Source organism: Physeter macrocephalus, chromosome 8, assembly GCF_002837175.3.
Source record: "Physeter macrocephalus isolate SW-GA chromosome 8, ASM283717v5, whole genome shotgun sequence".
In the NCBI taxonomy this organism is placed as follows: Eukaryota; Metazoa; Chordata; class Mammalia; order Artiodactyla; family Physeteridae; genus Physeter; species Physeter macrocephalus.
Window position 1 is genome coordinate 2,505,925 of NC_041221.1, and position 23,074 is coordinate 2,528,998.

Here is a 23,074-nt window from a genome sequence, read left to right on the forward strand (position 1 = left end):
CAGCAGACAACAAAAGACACACATTCCCCACGCTCATGAAACTTACATTCTAGCCAGGGAAGGGATACAATAAACAAAAAAGTGAAAGGTACCAGAGGAAAACAGGAACAAATTTATTGTAACCATTACAGTTTGAAACACCCTGAAACATAATATACATTCACATTGATCCAGAACCACTCTATAATCCCAATGTTCAGTCTCAAAGGTTGCTTAAACTCCTATAAGCACATCTTTGCTGAAATGAAATTTGCGGCAACAGGAAGGCAAAAACCTCCATTGAATGTTCCGATGAGTTCAGAGGTAATTCATACAGACACCAGATGTGAAGCTATTCCCATACTGGAATATTCCCTACCAGGTCACACATCATATGATTCTGAGAGCGGAGTTTCCAAGAAAGAGAATCTTCCTTTTACTAGTAGCAAGCATACTTCAAAGCAATAAGTTCACGCCTCCCTGGCTGATGTCTTTAAGAAGCCAAGAAAAAAAAAAACACAGAAACTCAGCTTGGTGTAGGAAAAATGAAAAGAGGCACTGTCCATGCATAACTTGTGTTATCTACATTCCTAAGAATATCATGTACTAACGTTTTTGCAAGTAAAATAAATAAGCATCTAAAGTAATGCTAAGGGCTTCCCTGGTGGCGCAGTGGTTGAGAGTCCGCCTGCCGATGCAGGGGACACGGGTTCGTGCCCCGGTCCAGGAGGATCCCACATGCCGCGGAGCGGCTGGGCCCGTGAGCCATGGCCGCTGAGCCTGCGCCTCCGCAACGGGAGAGGCCACAACAGTGAGAGGCCTGCGTACCGCCAAAAAAAAAAAAAAAGTAATGCTAAAGGCCATGACCAATTTCTCAGGGTTCTTGATTTTTTTCTTTTAAGCATACATTAAGATACCTGGATGTGTCTATGTATCTATATGTTTTGCCAATGAGTAATTAAAAGCTTAGAACAGGCATTAGCCACAGTCCCATTTTAAGAATCACATAGATGTAAAGTTAAAAGAAGGAAAGAATGATGGTGACAGAAACTGAGGTATAGAAAGGCAAAACTGTCACCTCAAATGTACTAGGAGGTACCCTCCTCTACTGTATACATCAAAAGTTTGCAAATATAAATTCACAGGCATAGTCTCAACAACAAAATTTCTGGTTAGGCTTGTTTCTGCCAACAGAAAACTAATCAAGTTAGAAGCCTCAGGAGAGGTTTCCTAAAGGAAATGGCCCCAACCTTCAAGAATTACAGCACTCCCTGCATTGCTCTGACGGGTCTGTTATATTAATAGCATTTTTAGTAGCAAGATTCTTTTCAGCCAGCCAAGGTAGGAAAGAAGCCATTTTTATCTTTAGAACTAGAGTTTAGAGATGAATGCCAAATCTCTTAAATCCTATCGAGAAGAAATTCTCAAGGGATGATCTAAGCAGAGTCAGCAGGAAGTCTGAAGCAACTCAACTTAGCAGAAAAATGTTTCTAGGGACTGCTGAAACACCCCTTCATTTAAAAGCTTTTCCGGAAAGGTCAGTGAGAACCACGAAGGCCCATGTGGGGGACCTTGAAATAACATAAGCATGAAAAACTAACATTGCTTATTGCATACAACAGACACAATCTCCTCTTTCAGGGACAACCCCCATCCCACGGGCAACCCCCAGAACATTGGTGAACTGAAAATCCTAACCCTTTTCACACACAAATGTAAAATGCCAGCTACTTTCAGCATCTTCATTTCTCCCTGCTCTCTCCTACTTAACCCTTATCATTTATTTTTATTACAAACAAAAAACTTGGTTTATATTTTACATTTGCACAGGCTTTGTTTGCTCCTGTGAGTCTGGAAGCAACTCTGGGCAGAAAGTGGCTTTCACTTTTTTTGTAGCCTCTAGAGAGACTACAAGTGTTCTACGCATGATGAGTCAATAAATGTTCATGCATTTTAGTAACAAAAGCAAAAAGTAGTGATCAGTACTTCAACATAATCATTACACAGTCACTAGGTAAGAGGGGCAAGATTAAGGGGGAGGAGAACAGGCTGAAATGCAAAAACTGGGCTAGAAATAGAAAAGCAGAGCATCAGAATAAAGGTACTCGATTGCAAGCTGGAAAATGTTACCATTTTTTAACTCATTACACTCGTTATTGATTTCCTTATGTAGAATGTTAGTGGCCCCAAATAGCTTGCACTTTCTGGGGGTGGTTAGTGGGAGGGATATTAAGCAGGAAGTAGTGCGCAAGACTGTAACATAGGAACAGTTCTCTGAATTCAAACCTCAAGCCTTACACTTTCTTTCCAATGGTCTAAGATCTGGCTTCCTGGCCTGCCACAGGGCCTTTGCTCATGCTCTTTCCACCACCTGCAAGCCTCCAGTTTTCAGGAATCTACATCTGGCTCACTCTTTCCAGTTTGTTCCGACCTTGACTCAAATATCACCTTCTCAGAAAGGCCTTTCCTGGCGTCCCTATCAAAATGACAACCCTCAGAACTCAACATTTCTTATTCCTCTTCTTTGACTTTTTTCCCCCTCCTTAGCATTTATCATAATTGTAACAAAAAATGTATTTCACTTACTTACCTTTTTTTTTTTGGAGTATATTTGCATTACAATGTTGTGTTAGTTTCTGCTGTACAACAAAGTGAATCAGCTATATGTTATATATATATATATCCCCTCCCTCTTGAGCCTCCCTCCCACCCCTCCAGGTCATCAAAGAGCACCAAGCTGAGCTCCCTGTGCTATACAGCAGCTTCCCACTAGCTATCTATTTTACACATGGTAGTGTATATATGTCATTGCTACTCTCTCAGTTTGTCAAACCCTCCCCTTCTCCCTGTGTGTCCACAAGTCCATTCTCTTCATCTGCATGTGGTCCATATATACAATGGAATATTACTCAGCCATAAAAAGGGATGAAATTGGGTGACTTGCAGTGATGTGGATGAACCTAGAGTCTGTCATACAGAGAGAAGTAAGTCAGAAAGAGAAAAACAAATATCGTATATTAACACATATATATGGAATCTAGAAAAATGATACTGATGAATCTATTTGCAGGGCAGGAAAAGAGATACTTATCTTTTTTATTCTCTATCCTTCCCCACTGGGAAACTAAGCCTCAGGGGTAGGACTGAAAGTTGGCTTGTCTTGTTTACTGCTGTATCCACAGTGCCTAGAACATTGCCTGAAAGACAGTAGGTGCTCAGTGGAAAAATACTGAATGAATGAATGAATGAATGAATGACAAAATAAACTTTAATCTAGAATGTAAAAATTCAAACTCATACAACTACAACAGAAAATAGATGATAATGTTAGCACAATGTGAACTAGAGAAAACACACATTGGCCTTAAATATGCCAGCTCTTCTACATCAGAGTGCCTAGACAGCACACGAGTTTCCAGTCTGTGTGCTGTCCTCTGGGTCCCTTCCCACCTGCAGACCGGTGCAGGTCCCTCACTCCAGACCACTGGGTTTGGGATCACCCTGATCCATGAACTGAGCTGAGGGGCTTCAGCTTGCCCTGCTTCACTGTACCCCCCAAACTTCAATCACCTGGGCAGCGAACTAAGGCCCTGCTCCTGTCTCATTTCACTTAATTCCCACATTCTTCCTCTTTTTGGAGCTATTCCCTCAGAGGTTTAGGAAAAGGGTTCGGAATCGAGAGGATACGTCTCCTCGTTGTCAGGGTAGACAGTGCAGAACTGCTCAGCCTGAGATGATCCAGAGAAAATGGGGGCAAAGGAGACATAGTGACATGATGGGAAGGGGTCCTCTGAAAGTAGAAGATGTCAGAAAATCAAGAGATTCTCAGGGCCAGAGACCAAGGACACTAGAGGAAGTGTGACTGTCCCATTCTTCCCAACACCATGATCTTTCTCTTTAAGTGAGGAGTTAAACTTTTCAAGTAATCACAGAAACTTCCTTTAAATCCCATCAAATTAAATACTACTATATAGCGGATTATGTGAGTTGGGTACCTAGGCTAACTTTTTGGACTTACAAACAAACCGGACTTACGAATGTGCTCTCAGAACGGAACTCGTTCGTATGTAAGGGGCTTACTGTACTCAGTGAAATAGTTAAAAGGTATCTTAAGGAACTTTATCAATAAGTACAGGCAGCACTATGTACAATAGCCAAGACATAGAAGCAGCCTAAATGTCCACTCACAGATGAATGGATACAGAAGATGTATCTTTATCTATCTATACACACAAACACACACACAATATGGAATATCACTCAGCCATAAAAAAGAATGAAATAATGCCACTTGCAGCAACATGAATGGACCTAGAGATTATCATACTAAGTGAAGTAAATCAGACAAAGACAAATATATGATATCGCTTACATGTGGCATCTGAAAAGAAAGACACAAATGAACTTATTTACAAAATAGCAATAGACCCACAGACATAGAAAACAAACTTATAGTTACCAAAAGGCAAGGGTGGGAGGGATAAGTTAGGAGTTTGGGATTAACATATACATGCTACTATATATAAAATAGATAACCAACAAGGACCTACTGTAAAGCACAAGGAACTATACTCAGTATTTTGTAATAATCTATAACAGAAAAGAATGTGAAAAAGAATAGATATATATATGTATGTATAACTGAATCACTGTGCTGTACACCCAAAACTAACACAACATTGTAAATCAACTATACTTCAATTTTAAAAAAAGGAAAAAAAAAGGCACATTCATTAGAATGGTTCATACATACATCTGGTAGGCGGTCCTTTCTCAGGGACAGCTTTTATAAATTTATTAGCCTACTAAGCCTTATGTGATAAAATGATATAGAACTATTCACACACACTGAAAAAACTGTCACATTCCTGGCTTTGGTAGTTTACTGCACTTATGTATGATGCAACCATTAGGGGAAACTAGGTTAAGGGTATACTTATTGTGTATGATTTCTATAATTATTTCAAAATAAAAAGTTAAAGCCTTACCTAACTGGAATATTCTGGTTAAATGAAATTTTTGTTTAAAAGTGAGGGTTCTTCAACATGAAATGTTTTTGAATCCTCTTTTTCAACAAATTAGGCAATAAAAAATAAGCATGTATTGAGCATTATCTAGTATAATATTATCAAGAAATACAAAGTAAACACAAAACAATGGTCTATAGTGAGATTAAATAGAGAAGTAGAGCTGATTAACTAGGGATTGGGCTTCTGTCTCTAACACAGTATGAACAAAACTGAAATGCTAATATTGGTGCCAGCCAAGATGAAGTAAGACACCACGGCTGACCTTCTCCCAAAGATAAATACTAAAAACTCTGGACCAAAGGAAAAACCAACTACCCGAGGAATTCCAAAGAGTAAGCAAAAGTAGGTGGATTGGGGATGGGAGTCCAAACCTGAAGAAGCCACTCTGACAAGAGTGAGTTTCCCATTTTCGTTTTTATTACTTTACTCTTCCAGCCTTGCATGGAGGGTGAGCACACAGTCCAAAGTAAATCAGACAAAGACAAATATATGATATCGCTTACATGTGGCATCTGAAAAGAAAGACACAAATGAACTTATTTACAAAATAGCAATAGACCCACAGACATAGAAAACAAACTTATAGTTACCAAAAGGCAAGGGTGGGAGGGATAAGTTAGGAGTTTGGGATTAACATATACATGCTACTATATATAAAATAGATAACCAACAAGGACCTACTGTAAAGCACAAGGAACTATACTCAGTATTTTGTAATAATCTATAACAGAAAAGAATGTGAAAAAGAATAGATATATATATGTATGTATAACTGAATCACTGTGCTGTACACCCAAAACTAACACAACATTGTAAATCAACTATACTTCAATTTTAAAAAAAGGAAAAAAAAAGGCACATTCATTAGAATGGTTCATACATACATCTGGTAGGCGGTCCTTTCTCAGGGACAGCTTTTATAAATTTATTAGCCTACTAAGCCTTATGTGATAAAATGATATAGAACTATTCACACACACTGAAAAAACTGTCACATTCCTGGCTTTGGTAGTTTACTGCACTTATGTATGATGCAACCATTAGGGGAAACTAGGTTAAGGGTATACTTATTGTGTATGATTTCTATAATTATTTCAAAATAAAAAGTTAAAGCCTTACCTAACTGGAATATTCTGGTTAAATGAAATTTTTGTTTAAAAGTGAGGGTTCTTCAACATGAAATGTTTTTGAATCCTCTTTTTCAACAAATTAGGCAATAAAAAATAAGCATGTATTGAGCATTATCTAGTATAATATTATCAAGAAATACAAAGTAAACACAAAACAATGGTCTATAGTGAGATTAAATAGAGAAGTAGAGCTGATTAACTAGGGATTGGGCTTCTGTCTCTAACACAGTATGAACAAAACTGAAATGCTAATATTGGTGCCAGCCAAGATGAAGTAAGACACCACGGCTGACCTTCTCCCAAAGATAAATACTAAAAACTCTGGACCAAAGGAAAAACCAACTACCCGAGGAATTCCAAAGAGTAAGCAAAAGTAGGTGGATTGGGGATGGGAGTCCAAACCTGAAGAAGCCACTCTGACAAGAGTGAGTTTCCCATTTTCGTTTTTATTACTTTACTCTTCCAGCCTTGCATGGAGGGTGAGCACACAGTCCAGCTGTGGCACAGGCAGCAAAAACTCCCGAGACATACCCGGTCACTCTAGCCAAAGAAACTAAGAATAATGATCCCTGCAAGTCAAAGAGTGAGAGGGATCTCAGAGAAAAAAAGAGCTGGAGGAAACAAATCATCTAATGCTATGTACATCTACACAAGTCCCAGGCTCACCCCTCAAGTGCACATACCTGGGATTGACCCAAAGCAAGACAGCAAAGGCTTTGAGAACTGAATTAGATATAAAACACGGCCCACCTCCCAGTCTAGCTCCCAAGTGGCACCTGTGTGGAATAAACCTACAGCCTCAGAGCAAAGGCTTTGAAAACTGAACTGACATGAGAGCCACCACCCACAGGAGGTCAGACAGAACTTGCCATCTAAACCTAGCCAGGTTGATTACCTGCTAAAAAAGCAAAAAGGAAAATTCAACATTCTCTAGATGATTTTCACAGGACCTAGATTCTCCCAACATAATACTCAAAACGTCCACAATGCATTCCAAAGAACCAGGAAAATCTAACCAGTTCTCAGGGGAAAGGACAGTCAACAGATGCCAACCCCAAGGTGACCCAGAGGTTGGAATTATCAAACTTTTAAAGCAATTTGTATAACTGTGTTCTCTGAGTAAAGGTAAACGCTCTTGAAATAAATGAAAAATTTGATTACTTGCAACATCTATGCAAGATCACCGTGAACATTAATTATTATACATGAGTGGAAAAGTAGAACAAATTAAAATGAAAGGCAAAACCTGTATGATCCAAGATATAACATGTAAGCTGAATTTTTCAATCATGCCAATGTGAGGTTTTCTTAGTACTGCTTGAGAAAACATTCAAGTTAATAGAAAGCCACCCATGGTCAAAGTCTCTGGGCAGAGAGAACAAAGAAAAATACTCCTGTACTAGTTTTAGTCAGAGGGAAAAAAGGGAGAGAAAGAAGAAGACACAAGGGAAACGAGAAATAACCTCATCACCTTGAGATCTAAGGAGGTTATAATAATATTTTTATGGTTTAGGATATCTAATTCCCTAGATGAGACCAGAAGTTCAAGCAGTACTCCAAACAGACAGCCGAATGCCCCACCCTTTAGCTGAAGAACAGGAATGCTCCACATGATCAAAGCCCAGCCTTGTGGGTCAGCCTGCCAGGGCTTGCCCTGTTCAGGAGTAGATAATCAAAAAGATAATTCTACCATTAGGGTCAAACATCTCTGGAGCAAAACTCTTCTTATTCTCAGCAAGTCAAAACTTACATTTGAGATGCACATCCAAGATATTGGCTTTGAGGAGATCAAAAATTTAAGAATGTTAACAACATTTTACTTTCTCTCTCTCCCTCTCCCCGCCACCACACACACAGGAAGACAGAGGGAAAGGGAGAGGAAAAAAGAGAGAAACAGAGAGAGAGAGAGAAGGAATATACAGACGTATAAAATATGTTTAAGTTACTATCCTAGATAGAGTGATTATGGGCAATTTTAATTTTCAAAATTATACTTTGTTTATTGTATTTTCCAAAGTTACTACACTAAACCTGCAATTCATTTTAAGGAAAGAAAAAAAATAAATAAATGCTTTAAGTCCCTAGGTTTCTTGGATAATTGAAGAGAGTAAGGATGGGGGTACCACACTGACAGCTACAATTAAACAGCACCAAACCCAAACTTAAAACAGATGGCTCCGGAAAATTACCTAAGATAAAGAAAATACTATGGAGCTAGAATTTAATCACTCTTTCTCTATGTTCCAATGGCACTTTTCTCGACCTCCTCACATCGTGTCTGTGGCATGGTTACTTGTACACTGACACACTTGTCTTGCTTTGTATGCAGACCCCTTGCATTTTATTATAATCTCCCAATGGCAGGGACCATGCCTTACTTGTTATTACATTGGCCATTTAAATAAATTAAAGTTTTCGTACAGCTCTTCTCAATGGGACTGCTCATCACTCAGACTGCCTATAATGAGGGTATTTCAAAAATATAAAATGTTAGAGCCCATTAGTGGGCGCAAGATGACCCAACTTACATTCAAGTCAAAAGTTAACTATTAAAGCAAGGTTTCTCTTGCTGGTAAGGGCATTGTGAAATCCAAGCATAAGGCAACTAATGATGTATATAAATTATGATTATTATTAATAAAATTTTCACCCCCTCCCAAGGTATTTAAAAACATATTAAAATAAACGTAATGATTACCCTTCTATGACTTGAAAACAGACCTCCAAAATTGCAAGAGAAAGGATGAAATGTATTTATTTCAAAGTTAAATTTGAAGCAAAAATCACAGGACAACAGATTGCAAATTTAAAATTAGATTCTAGTGGGAGGGCTTGGTTTCAAGCCTGTTTTTTTCCTACTGGAGGCTGAGCCTGAAGACAGGATAGGGGGGTTGGGGGGAAAAAGCTAAGATTAAACTGAGACAAAGTTCTGAAAGTTTTTGCTAAATCTTTACAAACCCATGAAGAGCATTTTGCCAAGTCACACACAAATACCCCTAACACAGGAGACTAAACAGGAAAGTTTTGCAACAAATAAAAGATGATCTTTGATTTAGAAAGATTATTATTTTGACTGTATTTATTTTGCTTTTTAAAAGATTATCCAAACTAGAAACAAAATATATCATTGTTTTGAAGTAAGATTTTGAAGCTGGGATTGCCTTTTTCAAACATAATCCCATCTAAAGATGGCAAAGCTCAGGAATAAATTTAAAAGATCCTGAGGGCAATTCACAGGCGGAAAAAAGACAGGTACCTGCTTTTTCTTTTTTCTTTTTTTTTAGTTTTAATGCTAATACTTTTGACTTGTTAGATGGGTGTAACCTTAATCCAAAAAAGTGACTCCAAATTCTTTTTTCCACAAGCTACATACAACACAGCAATGCCAATTCTGCTAAAATGTATCTGTCTCACCACCTCTGAGGCATCACCATTAATTCATGGGGCTATACACAGGCACAAATACACATACACAAACTTACCTTACAAGGCAACAGTGGTTCCCAGCCCAACTTGCCCCAAGAGCACTGTGGCATTTAGATATTGAGATTGGAAATGATGTCAGGATGAACAATGACTGGGGCTAGGAAACGTATCAGCACTGGCCCCTCGGGGTGGCCATCACAGTCTCATCTGAGTCTATGAGAAGGTCCCCAAAACCTGGAGAGGACAGAAAAAGAGAAAGCAGATGGTTAGCCAGGACACAGGAAACAGGAATTTCCCATCGAGCCCACTTACGTAAAGTCTCCAACATCCATTTTGTGTGAAATACCACCCCCCCCAAATTGAACAATGCTACATTTAGCTACAGGTATAAAATAACAGGCATAATCAGATGAATCAATAAACACAAGCATATTTACATTCACGGTAATAAATAGCCTGACAAACTCAGTTATTTTATCATTTTAACCTATCTCTAAAGATGAAGGTATCGCATAACAGAAACAGGTTACTGGGAAATGGTATCCATGGTTCCCTCTTAATGTTTAAAAAGTCTCAACAGAGATGAATGAAAGGAAACAAGGGTATCTCAGTTATTCTCAAAGTAGAGCTATATTTACCAGAGAAGTTGAAGAAAATGCTAAAAGACAGTTAAACAAAAGACCAAATTCAGTACATAGACCCTCTCATCATATACATGTTTTCAAAATAAGCTCCACAAACAAGCAGTATTAATGGTCTTTTTTTTCTAAAGCCTGCCTTCTGAGGTGAGACTGCAGATACTAAAGACAGGAGAAAGCCCCGAGGGCTTCCTTGGGGTGGCTGCCCTCATTCCTCTCCTACGGGCCATTCCTCTGTGGGGCTGCCCACAGCTGGCACCTATTGCTGGTGGCTTCATCAAGGTGGGAACCCGAGGACTTTCCTCGTGGCGCAGTGGTTAAGAATCCGCCTGCCAATGCAGGGGACACAGGTTCGAGCCCTGGTCCGGGAAGATCCCATCTGCCGCGGAGCAGCTAAGCCCATGCGCCACAATTACTGAGCCTGCACTCTAGAGCCCGCGAGCCACAACTACTGAGCCCGCGAGCCACAACTACTGAGCCACAAAACTCAGCCACAACTACTGAAGCCCGTGTGCCTAGAGCCCGTGCTCCGCAACAAGAGAAGCCACTGCAATGAGAAGCCCGCGCACCGCAACAAAGAGCAGCCCCCGCTCGCCGCAACTAGAGAAAGCCCACGGTCAGCAAGGAAGACCCAATGCAGCCAAAAATAAAGAAAGAAATAAAGGTGGGAACCCGAGATGACAAACAGTTTGCACAGGACCACGGAGAAAACTGCCTCCTGGTGTAGAAGGCAGCCACACCAAGACAGTAAATAAATAAATATATACACCCATAGAGAACAGCACAATAAGTGAAGTTACAGTTCTCTCTATCTTGGAAAACGTGCTACTTCACCGTGAACTTGGTGACTCACGCTTGCCAGGAGAGGAGCAAGAGTTCTCAGCAATACCCCATTATTACCGTACAATGCATGTCCTTTCCATAATTCTCCCACTGCTGTCCTGTTCCCTCTCATTTCCCAGGCATCCTCCTTAAGCTGATCTCTGCAAAGTTTCACATTTTCAAAGCAGTTCCTGAATTGCTTAGGAACTGGCAGAAATTAATAAGCAACAGCCCATTTATATTGAAATGGACTCATTACAGTACCAGCTGCCAATAATTTGCAAGGCTGGTTTCTTGCTGGCAAACCGGGCCTGCAGGCGGCTGTCCTCCACCTGCACAACGGAGGCTGATAATGCATTTTTTTATACTTAAAAAAAAAAAGTACGTATTCTACTACCAGAATTAAAATGCTTCTCTATTATGTTCTTCTAACCCCTGAGCAGAAAAACTACATGGGGAAGAAAGTGAAAGTTACCAGGCATGATTTATAAAACATGCAGGAAAACAAAACTCAGTTTATTTGGTATAATTTTTTTTTTGATTTTGGTGGGAAAAAAATTTTTACCTGTGAGCCTGGCTGTGGTACTGACCCCTGATACAGATGGATGAAGAGACACATAGTTGTTCTTTGCAATCAGCAAATATGCTAAGGTTGCAATGTGTCATCAAGCACTCAGTATGTATCGAGTACTCACAGTGGGTTAACTCCCCCATGGCCTTGTGAAGGTATACCATGGCAACCCGAGAACGACCAGGACTCCAGGTTTTCTTTAAGAGCTGCAAAAAATTCAACTTCAACGGGAGGCAGCTAAGCACCAAACTCAGTGTTGGGAGTTCAAGCCTGGAGTCCCACTGCAGGCATCAGGTCAAAACACAGCCTTGCCACTTACTTGCAAGGTGATTTGAGGCAAACTCTAAATAAATGGGGATAAGAGTTCCTAAGCCGTTCTGTTGATATAAGCATTAAATGAGATCATCTATGTTACATAATTAGCTTAGCGCCTACCCCTTGGCCAGTTCTCAATAAATATCAGCGATTATTTCCACTATTATTCAACATTTGTAAATGATAAGGCAGATGCTACAGAAGGACCACTATTATGGGGGCTTCCTTAAGACCTGGTACCTAACTCACTGAAACTGAGTCTATGTTCTAAGTTGAAACTGGTCGCCTTAAATGTGTTGTGAGACAATAGGGGAATTCATTAATCCAGCTGGAAGATGTGATTGACTCAATTAGCCACAGCTCACGCACACACACACACACCACGCTGACAAAATCCGGCAGGACCAGGAGGATGGCCTGCATTACTTTAAGATGACCCCTAGTGAACAATAAATGTACCGGGTTTTACAGTCTCACTCAGATTCATCTCAACCCGTATAGTCAATTTCTGTGTCAGGTGCCAAATAACCAGTTTTCACAGGGAAGTGTGTGAGCTGGAGGAGGGGAAGGAATTACCAAAACTAATCCCAGACTTCAAATACCTCAAAAATAGACAGGGCTCAGAAGCCCCGTCACTCCAACCCGACAGTCTCATACGAGATGAAAATATGACAACTGTCAGAAATACGGTGTCCATGGCAGTTAATCCACGGCTTTTCCTACAATGTCTGCCACACCAGAACTTTCTTTTTCACCTTTAGAAAACAGTCATAAGAGGCATCCTGTCACTTTTAAGTGTTTGCAAGTTCCAGGAATCAAAGTGTATAGAGAAAAGGATATTGTGCTTGCCCTCAAAATACCTAAGTTTGTATACCAGGCTCTATTACTTAGTAACTTACGTGACCTTGGGTAAGTAAACTACCCATTCCGAAACTTAGCAGGAAAAATAATGATGTGTAATATTATCTACTTTACTTAACACCTACCTGAAAAGGTTGTTATAAGACAGAAGTTAGAGAATCAAAACAAAACACTATATACTATAAAGGACTACAAAAGTATGATAATTCTTACACTGTTCATCATGATTTAGTGCCCAAAAGTGTTTCACATTACTGAATTAATGAGAATCAGAAAGTTTCCCCCTTACCCTGAACCTTAAAGTGGGCTGGGAGTAGTAGTGTTAGATCTAAATCCCGAACAAGTCAGAAATCCTTAATATTTCTTATATGCAATAAGCACCACAAGAATTTAGATTTTAGTATTCATATTTAGTCCAAAAATCAGCCTTGGATGAACAGACAGATGGATGAATCTAGGACATTTTTTAATGGTTCAGAAATTAAGGTTAAAGAAAATTCATCAGTCATTTTCTTTACTTACGATTTTAACCATTATTATATTCAATAAAGGACTCGGGGGACTTCCCTGGTGGCAGAGCAGTTGGGAATCTGCCTGCCAATGCAGGGGAAACGGGTTCAATCCCTGGTCTGGGAAGATCCCACATGCCGTGGAGCAACTAAGTCCATGTGCCACAACTACTGAAGCCCGTGCGTCCTAGAGGCAGCGTGCCACAACTACTGAGCCTACGTGCCACAACTACTGAAACCCACATGCTGCAACTACTGAAGCCCGCACACCTAGATCCCATGCTCTGCAACAAGAGAAGCCAATGCAATGAGAAGCCCGTGCACCGCAACAAAGAGTAGACCCTGTTCACCACAACTAGCCAAAGCCCGCATGCAGCAATGAACACCCAATGCAGCCAAAAAAAAAAAAAAAAAAAAAAAAAAAAAAAAAAAAAAAAAAAGGACTCAGGAGTGACTTCCAAAGACACATTATCTAAAATAGAATAGGAGAAATTATTACTGGAATAATAAAAGGAATCCAAAGGTTAAGACAAAGTGAAGGGGGGCAGAATCAAGGTAACAATGCAGACCCTATCAATCTACCCAGCTGGCTCAGTTTGACAGCAAGCTTTTGTAACAGCCAACTCAGGGAAAACAGGCAGTTGTAAAATTCACGATGTCCTAATCAATTGCTCAGTAGGACAAACGTTCTAGGTACTAAGATCAGACAGGAATTTCCACCAGTGGTCCTTTGAGGCCACTGTGATACAACGAGCCATGTTTTTTGAACCACATCCTTTCACATGGGCTCAGTGACCAGTTTCATATGGCTGATTCTTGTCTTCATAATTGATTAAAGAAAAAAAATCACAGTTCAGGGACAGAAGGTCTGAAGAAGTATGATCCTGCTGAGTGGTAGAGAGGCTGCTTACCCTCCAGGAAGATCTCTTTAAATACCTGCTTGCTCTCCAAAGAGTGTTGGGCTGTGGGGTGGTAAGCATGAGTGAGATCGAGCTCTCTGGCTCAATGCCCAAGGGTAGCTGGGTTGTGCTACCAGACGGCCATACCTCACCTGGCATAAAGGGACAGTTCCATCAGGGGTGAGCTTGTCTGGCTTGTGTAAAAACTGAGACTGTGACAAGGACTCCTGCACAGAGAAGAGGTGCCCACCTTCTCTCTCAGGTAAACCACGTGACCACTGAGGGCCCTGGAGCAGGACCAGCATTCTCCGTGAAGGATGATCCCTCAACACAGATGAATGAGCTGGACAGGGCTTCCAAATTCCTATTCCCTAAAGCATGGATTAAATGGTTTTAGCCCAACCATGTTTTTCAAGACAAGTAAAAACAGACACCCAAATCAGCCAAACAAAATTCCTGAAAGTTCCCCTATCCAAAGACTGCCCTGATTCTGAGCAATGCAACTTCTTAGCATATCCAAATGCACCCCAAGGTAACTAAGTGAGGAAACGTTCATAGAATCGATATTCTCAAGCTAGCTAAGTAAGTTGAGAAATTTCTACTAAAATGATAACTTTCATTTTAGAACAGTGAATCTCTGGCAATACTTAACCAACAGGTTCAGCTGGAACAGACATGACGGTATTTCATAGAAGTCAAGTCAGTGCATTTCAAAGTGAAGTAATATCTTCTTCCCCCAACTCAGGGAGATCTACCATTTAAGGAATGCTTACTATCTGACTGGCATCATGGAAGTGGCTTTAGACCAAAATACTACTCTTTAGTTTCCCCAGGTTCTTGGTGTTTATTGTCTTGCAACTATGCTTGGACACTGACAAATGCCAATGCATACAACTCAACTCCAGCATTGCATCATTCACTACGAAGTGTTTGGAAACCACCAGCCTCAAAGGGCAGTGTTACAGAGCTGCCATCAAATCCCCCAAACACCCCCTGCCGCGGGGCTCTAGAAAGGGCTCAAAGGAGGCCCCAGCTTACTGAAATGGATTTAATGGGGTTTTTTTCAGGACAGACCACGAGAATCACGTAATTTTTCAAAATTCTAAGCAGCATCACTCCTACTCAGAAGCCATGAAGCTACTGAACTCTTGAGAATTCCACCCACCATTCCAAGCATAGTGACCATATGATGTGAGAGTTCAGCTCTGGGCTCCCGGACCAATTTCAAGTCTGAGTCACATCGAAAACGCACGCCCATGGCATTGTAAGAGAGAATGGAACAACTGATCTCCAAAGAAAATGGAAATGGAGCTGACTGCAATTAACTTCTGATGCTGAAGTCTGTCGTGGCTTAAGTTAACAGAGTGCCTAGTGAGAGAACTAGGGTATCCAGGTGCCCACAGAGGACAGTGGGAGGGGACGGTACTCTGTTGCAGCTGCTTCCATAACTCCTGTGAAACACAAGACAGTGTATCATCTTTCAACGGCACTTCAGAATAATCTTCTCGAAAATATAACAATGCCTTAGTTTAGAAGAGATTTCAAAACACGATCACATTACCCAACAGCATCTTTTCCAGACTCGAGTCACCCAGGTGTCTTCCCTTCAGCAGACCTGCTTCCCATCCCCACATCAGCTGCAGGAGCCTCACTGGGCTCAGGAAGAGCCTCATTTCCTGAGACACCACACGGAGTGGATGAGGGCAGCTCCTCTTTCACTGTCAAAGACTGAAGCTCAAGGAAAGGAATTTGGTTCTCATTTCCTCTGGCTATCCAAGGCTGAGGCTGAACCTGGAAGGCAGACAGGGGAGTCTCCATTCTAAAGGACACGGCCTTGGCCTTGTGTGAGCCCTGGAGAGGAAGGGATGCTCAGACCCGGCAGCTGCTGTCTGCCTCTAAGACCTTCTCCAGGCTCGCCCATGTGACCCAAAAGTATGAAACTGCAGCTTGCAATTTCCATGATGGTCTCCAGCCCCTGCAACCCGGTCTTTCCCTTCACCTGTTCTCTCATCATGCAGCCAAGAAGGGAGTCCTTCAGCCCAAAATACAGTTAGGATGTCAAGGAGTCCTTTTCCCTCACCGGGAAGCAGAGCACGACTTGGTCATCCTGGCAATTTCATTCCTTCGCCACTGCACGAGGCACAGCTCCCTGGCCCGGAGCTGCCTTTCCCACTCAGAAAGGGAGGGTCACTCTGTGAATCAGACAAGAGCTCCCTGGAGTGAGGCCATGCATGCAGGTGGCCGGTGTGGCAACTCTGCCTGCCAGCAAGGAGGGCTGGGACTGCCTTTGTCATAGAGGACAGAGGAGATATCACAAGTCCCTCTGGAGGGGTCACCAGGCTGGGGTGCACTGAATTCACGCTGTTGGTCCTTTATGCTCTGAGGCTAAAGGGCCCATCAGAAGGAATCACTCCCCCTGGACACCTGGTACCTCCTCCTTGGTTCTGTTCCCACCACTGTGGTACTTGTGTTGGTGGAAGGTGTGTACAAGATGGCAAACTTCTATAGGAGAAAATGGTTTAAGAGAGAACTGGGTAATCCAGATACCAAGAATGAAGAGGAAGGAAGAAAAGCTAGAAATGTCTTTTAAGAAATACTGGTTGCATCGCATGTACCAAAAATTTGAAAAAGTTGACCATACATCCATTTGAAAACTTATTAAATATCCTCATTGTGTCAATTTAAATTAAATCTTAATCATGTCACAGTATACATAAATCAAACCATCATGCTGTATGCCTTACACTTATACAATGATGTTTGTCAATTATTTCTCAGTAAAATGGGAAAAAAAATCTTAAATTGAAACAGTATGCTGTATAGGAATGTATTAGATAGTGAAAAACAAAAGACCATTATTTTTTTAAAATATAGATTACTGAACCAATCATTAAGAAAAGCTAGAAATGTTAAGTTTCTACCTACATGTGAATATCTGATTAGCAAGTTGGTTTAATAACCACAAGTCAATGAGCAATTACGACAGGTGGAAAACACAGCTGCCCAACCTCAAAAGTGAAGCTGTAATGGGGTCCCGTGTAACACCATCGCTAGGGGGACATTAATCTTGATATGTGTTTAGGTGAGAAGATAGGATTTTAATCAAATTTCAGTGCAGCAAAGAATCTTCAAAGTCAAATAAAATAATTTTTACAAAAATTTTAAAGGAATTCCTTCCGAGGATTTTCAAAATAGGAGTGATTCTTTACCTGGAAGTCTTCATCTTTTCAAAGAAAAAGACTAAGGCTCAGTCATAAGACAGAGTGACAAAACGCTATTTCCCAAGTTAATCCCTGGGTACTTAGCCTAAAATGCTCCTTTACTCCCTTCGCATTTTAAAATGGAAAAACCTTTTAAAACGACTTAAATTTCACACTTGCAAATCAATTCAAATTGTTTTGCAGTTATATATTTAAGACTACAAGCTCTAACAGGTAAAAGACAATTCCTTATTTCATTGACTCTAAGAAACAGATTTTTCATGTTGAAGGTCTCTGAAGTTGAATATACTATCTCACAATCACAATGGTGTGATAAAAATCGGCACCATTTTCTTTCTTGCTTGGTGATACATAAAAGAGGGGTGTGTCTTACAATGGTTAGCATGTTATGAAAGAGTGGATATAAAAATAGATTTTTAAATAGTTATGACTATCGAAAAACTGCTTGTGAATTACTTGGGTAAAGCAGAGTGTCTACGTAAGAACTTTACTGATTGTTACCAATTCAGTTCAACTCAACCAATATTTATGGAGCACCTACTTTATGTCTGCGATGAGGAAACAGACCGTTTCCTTACGGTGCCCGCAGCCTAAGAAAATGATGGACACTTATCCACTCTGAGACAGGGCTGTAAAGGCTAATCTGGCCTTATTAATAGTAAATGATGGGGGGACAGGGAGGGATAAATTGGGAATTTGGGGCGAACAGATATACATTACTATATATAAAATAAACAACAAGGATCTACTGTATAGTACAGGGAAATATATTCACTATCTCGTAATAACCAATAATGGGAAAGAATCTGAAAAAAATTATACACATATGTATAACTGACTCACTTCGCTATATACCTGAAACATTGTAAATCAACTATACTTCAATTAAAAACTTAATTAATTTTTTAAAAATAGTGGATCATGGGAAAACCAGACTAATTCTGCCAGGGGAAACTATCCGTCAAATCTGGTCCTGAAGGGTTCATCAGATTTGGCTTGGCTCGTGAGGATGGGAGGAAATGAACAGGGATAAGAGGGAGTTTGCAAAAAAGAAGGGCAGAGCATTCCAGGAAAAGAGCAAAGGCTCTGAGGAATGAAAGCATCAGTCCAACGTTGTAGAGAAGTAAGTGCATGGAAAAGAGCTGGAAGTGATGAGGCCTTTAAAAAGATGGGTTGGGGTTATGGATGCCACACAGAGAAATTAGACATGATTATATGCAATGGAGTCTGTGATGGGATTTGATTAGGGGAGTTACATGATCGAACCTTTTCTCTCCCCCATCTCTCCGCATCCCCTGGGGTAACGTGAAAGAGAAGGTGAAGGCTTGTTGCAACCAACCCATCAGGCAGTGCCTGGAGGAGATAAGGTGGCCTTCACTTGGACAGTGAGAGCCTTGGGGTAATAAGGCTGTCCTGTGTCCCACTGTTCTGTCACTCTGTTCTATGAGTGAGCAGGTAGAGTCACCAGAACTTGGTGGCTACACATATACCCGTGAGAAATAAGGAGGAAAGGAGAAAAAGAAGGGAGAGATATACCTCTGGTATTTCCAGTTTGGTAACTGACAAAACAGAAGGTGATAATAACACCTTCCACTGTGATGTCAAATGGAGCATCCAATTCAAAAGTCTTATGCCTGAGAGGCCAAAATTCACTGGCAGCGATCCTACTGGAAATTTGGTGTCCATTCCACTCAAGGCCTCAGCACAAAGGAAGGAAGGAAGGAAGGAAAGAAGGAAGAAAGGATACCCTCCCCAAATGCTTAGATCAGGAAGGATATCAAAATGGAGACACAAATATTGGCCAACTGTATCATCAAAGAACTTAACAACAAAACAAAACAACAACAACAAAACCCACACATCTGATAACCTGTGAGAGGCCACAAGTTAAAAACACTATCTCAACTACACTTTTATTGACTAAGCCAAGACCTATAATAATAAATGGATTAAACAGCATTGACAATTTAACACAAAAATAAAAGCTTGATGCCTCAGGTTTGGTGCCACAAAGTTAAAATGTAAATCAGCTTTGAGCTCAGCTCCCAAAACTCCCTAGGGCCACAGGAACACCCACTACGCCCCTTACTCACACCTTGGGATGGGGGGTAATAAATTAAATAAGATCACTGACTGCAAGGCTGATGTACCAAAGCTGTACCAACCACCACAGTGGAATGCACCTGCCATGTATAAATAAGTGTGCCTTGAGCACCACTGCAAAGAAAGGTAGCAATTAAGGACAATCACTTCACCTTTCTGTGAGCGGGTAAAATGAGAAGTTGACAGCTGTGCACCACCAGGCAGATTTCAGGCAATGCTCTGAGTTAGTTATGGTCTGCTAGTGACCATGATAGGGACGGTAGGAGTGGGGCACATGGCAATGGGGACAGAGAGATGGCAGGAAAGACATGCACTAACTATGGGGTCACAAGGAACTCGATCCAGCCTTCCTGACCATTCATTCCCTTTAAAATTAAGAGGATGGGGACTTCCCTGGTGGCGCAGTGGTTAAGAATCCACCTGCCAACGCAGGGGACACGGGTTTGATCCCTGGTCAGGGAAGATCCACATGCCATGGAGCAACTGGGCCCGTGCGTCACAACTACTGAGCCCGTGCGCCACAACTACTGAAGCCCACACGCCTAGAGCCCGTGCTCCACAACAAGAGAAGCCACCGCAATGAGAAGCCTGCACACCACAACGAAGAGTAGCCCCCGCTCGCCGCAACTAGAGAAAGCCCGTGAGCGGCAACGAAGACTCAACACAGCCAAAAATAAATAAATAAAATAAATTTATTAAAAATAAATAAATAAAATAAAATTAAGAGGATGGTCCAGAAGTTTCTATGGTCCCTATACTTGAAAAGAACTCCACATTTTTTTTAACTTGCTTAAGTCAAAACCTGTAAGTATTATAATGGAAACCACCATGAGATTCTCTCTGCTGGGCATTCTTTTTACAGGAAACAGGTGATGTGATTAAGGCAAAAAGTGCCACTGAGATTAACCCCAGAAATGTAAGATGGAAAACCAATTCTTACTTTAAAGACTGGTACAAGATCTTTTTGGCTAAATAACAACTAACATTCATCCTAGCCAAGCAACAAATTGGGAGAAAAATAAAAAGCAGCCAGGGTCATTGCACGCTGGATTTTTTAAAAGCAGAAGGAAAAAAAAAAATCAAACAAAGCACATACGCACCTCCCTGAAGTCATAAGAGAGTAATCAACCTCTTCAATACAAAGACAGTTCCTGGGAGGTTATGGGAACATTTCTAAAACAGTAGTACATCAAAGTCCCGGAGCAGAAACACCAATACACACAATCACAAAGCAAATCTGCTCCTTGCATGATAGCAACTAGCTTTAAAAGCTTGACATTCATTGCCAAGTAATATCTATGAGGCCACACACAAGGTAAGCGAAAGACACCAGGCCCTGCCTTCTAAGAATTGATGAGGACACTCCTGTCTAGGGCACTAGTGTGCAAATGGTTTTACGGGAATTCCCATTCAATAAAATCGTTCCAAGCATGCTCACCCAAAACAGAATGAGTGTGTGCTGTCACTTATTTAATCAATGTATAAATTACATACATGGGGGGCTTCCCTGGTGGCGCAGTGGTTGCGCGTCCGCCTGCCGATGCAGGGGAACCGGGTTCGCGCCCCGGTCTGGGAGGATCCCACGTGCCGCGGAGCGGCTGGGCCCGTGAGCCGTGGCCGCTGAGCCTTTGCTCCGCAACGGGAGAGGCCGCAACAGGGGGAGGCCCGCGTACCACCAAAAAAAAAAAAAAAAAAAAAAAAAAAAAAATTAAAAATAATAATAATAATCACATTAGGACAACAGGAGTAAACCAGCGACGGGAGAGGCCACGGCAGTGAGAGGCCCACGTATGGCAAAAAAAAAAAAAAAAAAAAAAAATTACATATATGGGCTACTGTTCAAATAAATTATGTACATTTTCAATTTCGGTATATGTTTATAATGTGCATAATTTATTTGAACTGAACAGAAATACACAGAAATTTAAATGCATAACACAGAGAGAAATACAAATTCTGAAATTTCCTTCCCACACCCTAATGAAATCATCTTGCACATATATCCAATATTGAAGACCACTGTTCTAGGACAGAGAAAACCAGTCTGGAAACTAAGAAAAAATAAGGAAAGACAGTTAATGGAAAACTCATAAGAATGCCTCTTTAACTTTACCTACATCTCGGGCTTACTGTGAAGCAACATAACAGCACTGTCAAAATCTCCCAGAATCTTCAAGAAGGGAATATCACCATTCAGAAGACCAGGTCGGTAGACACATGCTGAAAACCTTAGGCTGCTCTGAAATTATCTGCTGACAGCAGTAGCTCTAAAGGGGCCATTAAATTGTGTTTTTGCAATCAAGGCAGTAATCAATACCCCTTCACCAGTCGTTAATAAAACCATGCCATATGCAGAAAAAGAAAATGATATACAAAGGAAGGACTCTTTGCAACTTCCTCATCCCCAACCACTGGAAGACAATACAATGACTGGCCAAGAAGCAGTAAAAGCAAAAACACGTTTCCAAACATCGCTGCATTGTTCAGTGTGGGTTATCTCAGACACAGCCAGGAGAAGTAGTCAAGAAATTTCAGTTACATAGCCTGGAAGAATAAAGGCTAACAGTAACACAGAGAGAAAAATCATTTAACAAAAGATTTTTGAACAAAATTTTGATCCTCATAGGTGGGAAAAAACGGTTTTCTCTTCTGGAAGAAATCCTCTCTATTTCTCTCCCTCTCTCTCTCTCCCCACCCCCCCCCCCACTCCCCTCTCTCTCCAGCTTCCAATCCAGGTGACAAAAGGACCTCTCACTAGGGGCCTCCCATCAGCATCTGACCCTGCTGACCTGCCCCCACTCCAAAAAACATGCTCCCTCCCCTTGGATTCCATCCATATGCCCTTACACTTCTCAACTGCATCTCTCACCCCAACGGCAGTTCCTGCCACAGCCTTCTACCTAGCTCTCCAGATGGAGTACTCTCCTCTTCAACAAACTTCCTTCCTTCCTTCCACACTGTCATCTACCTAAATCTCGGTCTTCAGCACAAATCCCTCTTTCTAAGCTCCTCTGGACACGTACATACGGCTACCCCACTGATTGCTCAAATCTGACACACCATTCAGGCTCAAAACTTTCCACACTTATGATCCCTCCCAGAAGGCAGCCAGATTGATAAATGCAACAGGGAGTGTGGATGCAGTCAGAGCTAGTCTTCATCTGCCATTCGATGTCCCTGTGACCTTGAGTGAGTCACTTACCATCCCTAGGGACCACTTTCTCCATCTTCAAAATAGGAAATCCCCCTTGTAGATCTGTGCTGGAGATGAAGTGAGGCAGCGTGTGTGAAGACATCCTTCACTGCTATTTAGTTAGGCCTTCATCAACATTCATTTCTTTCTTTCCATATTCTCCTTCTTCCCCTTTTCTTTCTCCAAGGTCCCTAAAGTATCTTCTATATCTACCCTGTCCCCGTATTCTTAATCCTTTTTTTTTTTTTTTTTTTTTTGCGATACACGGGCCTCTCACTGCTGCGGCCTCTCCCGTTGCGGAGCACAGGCTCCGGACGCGCAGGCTCAGCGGCCATGGCTCACGGGCCCAGCCGCTCCGTGGCACGTGGGATCCTCCC

At 41.3% G+C, this 23,074-nt stretch overlaps 1 protein-coding gene across 5 annotated transcripts in view; it reads right to left on the minus strand.

Annotated features, from left to right (window-relative positions):
- Positions 1-23,074, minus strand: part of TIAM1 (TIAM Rac1 associated GEF 1) — a 212,283-nt gene that overhangs the window by 140,872 nt on the left and 48,337 nt on the right. For all 5 annotated transcript variants that reach the window (XM_055086392.1, XM_055086391.1, XM_055086393.1 and 2 more), the window contains exon 2: positions 9,622-9,799. The gene's annotated coding sequence lies outside the window, so the exon portion shown is untranslated. The remainder of the gene's footprint in view (positions 1-9,621; positions 9,800-23,074) is intronic.